Genomic DNA, 6,947 nt, shown 5'->3' with positions numbered 1-6,947 from the left:
GTCGTCGTCGTCACCGAAACCATTACCATCATTGCTGTGGTCGTCAGACATTAAAGCACAGCGAGCATCTGCAACTGTAAAAGTAATTGTTATAAACAATAAACAAATCTTGCTTTTGATGAAGTAGTAGTAGTGGGTGTGTGCGCGCGTGCGAGAGCGAGTGTGTGTGTGTGGAGATAGGGAAATTGCTCACGATGCGAAGGATAAACTACACGATGCTGGGAGTGAACCCCTCTAACTACTGAAGATCTTGCAGTCCAACGATGCGTTGCGTATGACAGCAAGTCACGTGAGAGGCCATGTGATCAGTAAATGGCGAGTCTTGATTTACACCTGCTCCTCCTGCACCTATTTGCCGTCCACAAGCACCTGGTGATTTGTCACCAAAGGTCGCGATCCAAGTTCTGCAAGGTCTGGCTGGCACCCTGATAGTCTAGAAAAAATGAACCGTTTCCGGATGATGATAAGGCTAATTTGACACGCCGCGGCAAAGTGAGGCTGGAGCAGGAGACTGGGCTTGGAGACTGAGAGGAAATTGCCGGCATAAAGGAAGTGGTTTAAGTCACTGAAGATGCCGCTCGTCTCTAAGCTAAGGTGGCGGCTACCGTCCCGAGGCACAGATTGTCAATAAATGATGCATGCAGGCCTCCAACTGGGAGGAGGACTACGAGGATGGGTGAGGGGGGGAAGCACAGGCTTATGAAGCTGGTCATCGATTCCTTGCTTTAGTCGGCGTCCCACCCGTCTGCCGCAAATCAGTCTTGCCTGTCATAGCTGTGACGTCACGCTTAATTAGTAGAGAAACCCGAGTGGGGCTCGTGTCGATGAAAACCCAAAGGAAGCGGGTTATGGGGTAGGGGGCCGACAGGTAGACTGCAACTCCTGATGGCCTATTGGAAAATGCTTAGCACTTGAAACTGCTTTCTCGACATAATATCGTCAAGATTGGTTTTGCTCGTCACCACCGACCTCAGACTGGGGGATAGTTTAGAGGCAAGCCATGGAGTCCAGGAACACGTCAAATAAGTCCTTTGTATTTTTTTTTTTTTGTTGAAAACATAAAGGAAATCGCTGATATACACATGTAAATTTAAGCGGAATCTTACAAATGGAAGTTAGCTATATGCACGTATGTCTCACTCTAGAAATTAGAGGCCGACCTCCAGCTGGAAAAAGGCATTTGCCGATTTCTTTTTCTAAGCACCCTACACACCCACTCATCTACTACCTGTTGGGTACGGAGGTCTACCAAAAGGGCTTTAATCGGACACCATAATGTCAAATGTGCATCAATTATTTAGCAATTGTTTTTTTCATGACCTTCATTTAAAACTTTGCCAAATGTAATTACATCCTGGTCAAAGAAGGCTTTGAAAGCCTACAAACAGAATTCTCTTACTCCATTGATAGTTTAGTTCTATTCACGACTTCATCAAGAAAGACGGAAGACATTTTCTACATGCTCGAGGCTGATTCATTATTTTAACGTACTGTACTTTTTTCAGCAATCCTCCCATTTAACAAAAAAGTAGAATAAATATTACTTCCATTCATTAATTCCCGTGTTTTGCGAGATGTGACTCGCAGCAAAAGCAAACCTTAGAAAAGCTATGATTGTTTTTTAATTTTTAATTTTTTAAAATTTAATTTTGAACTTGCTTACACCTGGTTCTGTGCGGACACCATATTACAGTTTATGAGGTGTGCTTGTATCGGGTATGCTGGTATGGGGTATACAGCATGGTGGGATTAATGTAAGCTGTTAGGTATGAGGATGCTGGTATGTGGGGTATGCTGGTACAGATATGGGGTACGCAAGTTCATACGTTTGCTGCCGGATGCTTTTGCTGTTTCTTGACATCTTATTTAGTTTTATTTGAAACCTTTTTTTCAACAATTATCAAAATTTTGTCTTTTTTTTTCTCCTGATTTTAAAAACCGAACAAAGCATTGAACTTGTTACTGAGGGCGACACTGAGTCCGCATTTTTTCCATCTCGACTTGCTCTGGTAGCCACAGGTAAGGTATACCGGACTGAATTACCGTATATAGGAAGTCGTTGAGACTGTTTATATTTGTGTTGTTTGTACCACGCGTGCGCACTCTGTCATTTAATTTGTCCTTTTATGGTTTCCAATGAAATGATGTACTCAAAAGGCTTTGCTGTGTATAGTGGATAAAATAACTAGTTTTCTGTGCGAACATTGTCGGTTCGTTTCTTGGTGGTGTGTTTTTTTTAAAATCCATTAAACTGATTATACTTTAATCACTTAACCACGCTTTGTTTCGTATTTAGCTCTTTTTATTTTTGCTTGAGAGAGTCAAGGCAACTGATGTGATTAAGGAAGAGAGAAGGGGAGAGAGAATTTTAATGTTTGAAAGCGCACTTAAAATTTATACCTTTCAAAATAATCATTCACATTCTCATTTGATCGGTGTGTCGACTTTGGGCCCACAGCCTACTCCCCACATAAACACAGTCCTCACCTCACACAGTCTTCATTGCATCTCTCCACGCAACTTCTTCTATCAAAGAACACATTGTTGATTTCTTTTACTTTGACTTTCTTTCGCTAAAATCTCTGTACAACATTCGTTGTGGAGTTGAGACCGGTGAGAGTTTTTGTAAAACCGATTGTCCGCAGTTTAGACATACTAGCCGCCATTTTATTTTAAATGAATACAACCAGCACACATAGTTGGACTAATTAGTCTAGTATAGTGTTTTTACTCCTAATGAACAGACGTGTACAAGCGATGCAACCGACTCCAGAACTGTAAGACAGAGCCGACAGGTGACTTTGGACAGAACTACAGGTGAGAGCGGTCCGTTACCTCCACACGCTCCCCTCCTCCCCGCCACGGTCTGGAGGATAATAGCCGGGGGTCGCATCTCTGATTTCGCGCAGTAAGTGTGACAAGATAACGGTGGCGAGGTTCGTGGGGGTGATAGTGTTACAGTTGCCGGTGAGCTGACAAGCCGGGCTGGGTCTGAACTTGCCTCCAACCTCAAGCGCACAACGCGCCGCCGGGGTCTGCGGTGAGTCCAGGCGTGACGCCAACAGGTAGCCACCCGACCCTCCACTCTGACAGAGCTGTGCTGCCGCCTGCTGTGGCGGGCTCTTCCAGCCGCCATACAGAACCTCCGTCTTCTGCTGGCTTACCTCCTGGCTACAGAATGTATTCATAGCCTTATAATTAGATAAACAAATCGTTACTTCCAATAAAGAAGAATCGTAGAAAGCTTTAAGTGTGTGAACTGCGGCGAGAGACATGTTGTAGTCTGTCGAAGAAACTACGCTCAAATATTTTAAAGTGGGGGACAGGTTAGGCGCCTCCGAAAACAAAGCAAGTTTCTCTCGATCCCTTGTGGCAGACCTGCTGCTACATGTTTCCTCCCTCTCCCTCCCACTACCCCTTTTTTGGGGGGGGCAAGATGAGCCACTTACACACTGTCTAAATACACTCCGACGACTTTGTAAGCAGAGCGTTACATTCTTTGTTTGCTTTCGGCTGTCCTACTCATTTCTCGTGGCCATGCAGTTCAAAACGGTTACTCTCTGTAAGCCTGTGATGAGTGACGAGGGGAGCGGAGGGCACAGTGAGGAGGGTCTGGTGGCAGTGCGGTCGGTGGAATGCAGGGGGCGCTGTGATGAGTCGTCAACGTGTGAAGACAAGAACAAGTCGCGTTTCGTGCTCGTTCAGTCTTGTGTCCTGCGTCCTGCTGAATAGAACATTAAATTAACAATTATTTTTTTCTTACAAATCGAACAAAAGTGAATACAATGTGGGCTTGTAGTGTCAAGAAAAACATTTCATCGAATAGCCGGGTCTGAGGGCTTCGCTTAAACTTGCTGACATTTTCTTCCTCTGTTCACCTTTTTGTAACAGCGAAACATCTGGAAAGAGAGTGATGTATGTACTAGGTAAATACAGGTACATACAGGCGCGTGCACTACAGTGATTAACAACGCATGCAATTATGATATTAGGATCGAATATATTTGAATAGCCAGTCTGTGCTGTTATATTCACCTGGGGTAAGGAGCGAGAGAGAAGAGATAGGTTGGACATTTGACTACAGAAGCTGAAGATAAAGAAATTGGGAGGATCGAAGCATCAGGGGCCTCTAGGCTTGTGGCGGCCCATCAGCGGCCCCTGTCGCCTGCCAGTGTCAAAACACCAAGTGGCGGGCCGGGATATTCTGATGATGCAGATCATTATAATACTACATATAGCTTCCTGCTCGGACTCTAGAAATATTAGTAAACACAGCGGACTAATTAACAAGAAACAATGTTTTTCAGGCACTGATGCCGCCAGTCTAGCTCCCTTCTCGACCGAAAGAAAACAAGAATATACAGCTGATTCGGCGATCTAACGACCCCCCACGCGACAAAAACGATGAGACAGGCCGCGACATTCATTTTTTTTATTACCAAATGCTCATCTCTACGATCTTTTATTACAAAATGTTTGTCTCCAGAGTCTTGAAAAGAGCGGCGTCTTCAAGCATTCCTTCTTTCTCCACAAGTGTGTGCTTCTGCCCTCCACCCACCTTCGGTCAGTACGGCCATCTACAACGTAGCACGTAGCACGTAATACTGTACGTTAGTTAATCCTCATCTTTAAACCATCGGCAGCCCTCGAAACAATGTCGATCCAAGTGTGAGTCTACACAAGATAAGAAAGCCGGCGACTGAGAGGCATTAGAATCTGTACCCTCAGGCCTCAGCACACAACACGAACCCACACAGCACGTGAAGCTCGTCACCAACGATACCGAATACAACGAGACGCATCATCAGACGATGTCGGCGATGACAGCGAAGCGCGCGCCACCAAGCGGACATGAAGATGGCCGCTAAAGTGAAGTGCAGTGGAATGTTTTGTGTTTATTGTACTAATTCAGGGTACAAATGTCCTGGTGAATAGTTTTCCCGATTTCCACCGGATGAAGCAAGGTCAGCACCTTGTAAGTGCTTTTTGAAGAATGTCGATACTGACAAATATCACCTTTGTGTCCATCGCATGCTTTGGCAAAAAGATTTGATTATTTTACTCGGTTGATCCGTTTCCTGGTGGATGTGGATTCATTGTCATTTGTATGAGGTTCGTGATCTGTACAAAGCAATTTTAACTGTAACTTGTTTTGGTAACTGAACGAAGGTGCACGTGCAGCCTGCATGTTTAAGAAGACTGCACATGTTATTGTTGACATGTTTGTTATCAATGTAAGCAGAGGACCAGGAGGAAAGACTTGCAATAAGATGTGGGGCTGCTGTTCAAGTCTGGATATAACCTGTGTTGGGAGTACTTCGAGAAGTCACAATTCATGAATATTTTGCTTGGAAGAAAATTTTTGTAGTAATGTCAAATGATCACTTTGTAATAAGTTTGTTTCATTTAACAGTATATTGTGTGGATGTGATTTGCTTTCATGTGTTGGTCACTTTTCCTATATTTCCAAAGTCAATGAAATATTGTGTCATCTGTTGTTGAACATTTAAATGTTTTCCTATTTACAATAAACTTGTTATTCTTCATACCCTTTTACAGGAATTTTGTCTAAGGACAGCTATTACTACATGATTTTTAAAAAATCTTCCTGCACTTGATATTTGAGATTTTCTTGATAGTTATCTTGTTGTTTGCTTTGATTCGTACAGACATAGTCAATATGTTGTGTGAACAATCTTTCCTTGCCATGCCAGCTCTTTCTTTTTCTCTCTGTGTCTGTCTTTTCTCTCTTTCTCCCTCCTCTCTCTCACACACACCTGTAGCAATTACAGAATGAAAATAAATAAACATGAAATCATATAAAATAATCCTGTAGATATGTGTTGTAAGTACCGGAAACTGTGTTTTGAAATTTAGTTCACAGATATGCTCCAAAGTTGGTGTGCATCATGTGAAAATTTATTTTCATTTTACAGACTGAGCTTATACGCAAGCTACGATGATCCACCACCACCACCACCACCACCACCACCACACACCACACCACCACCACCACCACCACCACCACCACCAACAACAACAACAACAACAACAACAACAACATGCTGATTTGTATAGCACTTTTCCCCACCAATAAAGGCGGGCTCGAAACGCTTTACTAAAAAGAAAAAAATAAACGCACAAACATAATAATAATAATAATAATATTTGCTTGTCTCAGAAACATTTGTAGAATATCTGAAAATAGCCGAATTCTAGCAGTAAGATCTATCAATACTGTCTTCAAGTGGCATAGGCAGTTTTGCGTGGTGGTGTGGTTATTTCAGGGTGCGCCTTGCGGCCCACCACCTCCGACTTCAGCACTCATGGACCACTCTTTGTCTGGTCTCTACCCTTCGACCTGTCCGACTTGGGTGACCCTGCTAGGAGCTGATGCTCCTGTCGGCATAGCTCTTAGGGTCATCGAGACACGCAAGCCCCCCGACCGCGGCAAGGTGGTGATCCAACAGGGGGAGCAGTAAGATCATCAGGTTAGTTTTACAGTCACTGAGAAACTGAGAAATAGCCAGGTTCTGTTCAAGAATTACTGTATTGAAGTAATGTGGGAGAACAGTCTCATGTTGTGGCTGCTTGGTTAATACAACTTCTTTCTGTACATAAGACAACTCGTTATCTAAGTTTTCTCCGTTTAACAGCCACCTGCAGTCCTGTTGGCGAGTGCTGAGTGCGAGTGCTGAGCTCGATGCACTATGGTTGTATCTTTGTGACCTTTGTCTATTCCTGTATATACCTGATAAACACAGACCACACTGGCAATCTGCACGATGACCACCTGTAATGACGATGACTCATTGATGTTGAGAGGTGGAGAGGCGATGTAAGGCTGACTTGCTGATGGACAATCAGCTGAGAACAAGCACAATGCTTTGTTACTGATTTGTCTGACATAACTTTTGTCTGTCTTCAGCCTCTTGTCACTCTTAAAT

The sequence above is a fragment of the Pomacea canaliculata genome, linkage group LG6 (assembly GCF_003073045.1).
Source record: "Pomacea canaliculata isolate SZHN2017 linkage group LG6, ASM307304v1, whole genome shotgun sequence".
NCBI classification, from domain to species: Eukaryota; Metazoa; Mollusca; class Gastropoda; order Architaenioglossa; family Ampullariidae; genus Pomacea; species Pomacea canaliculata.
This window is presented reverse-complemented; position numbering follows the sequence as displayed.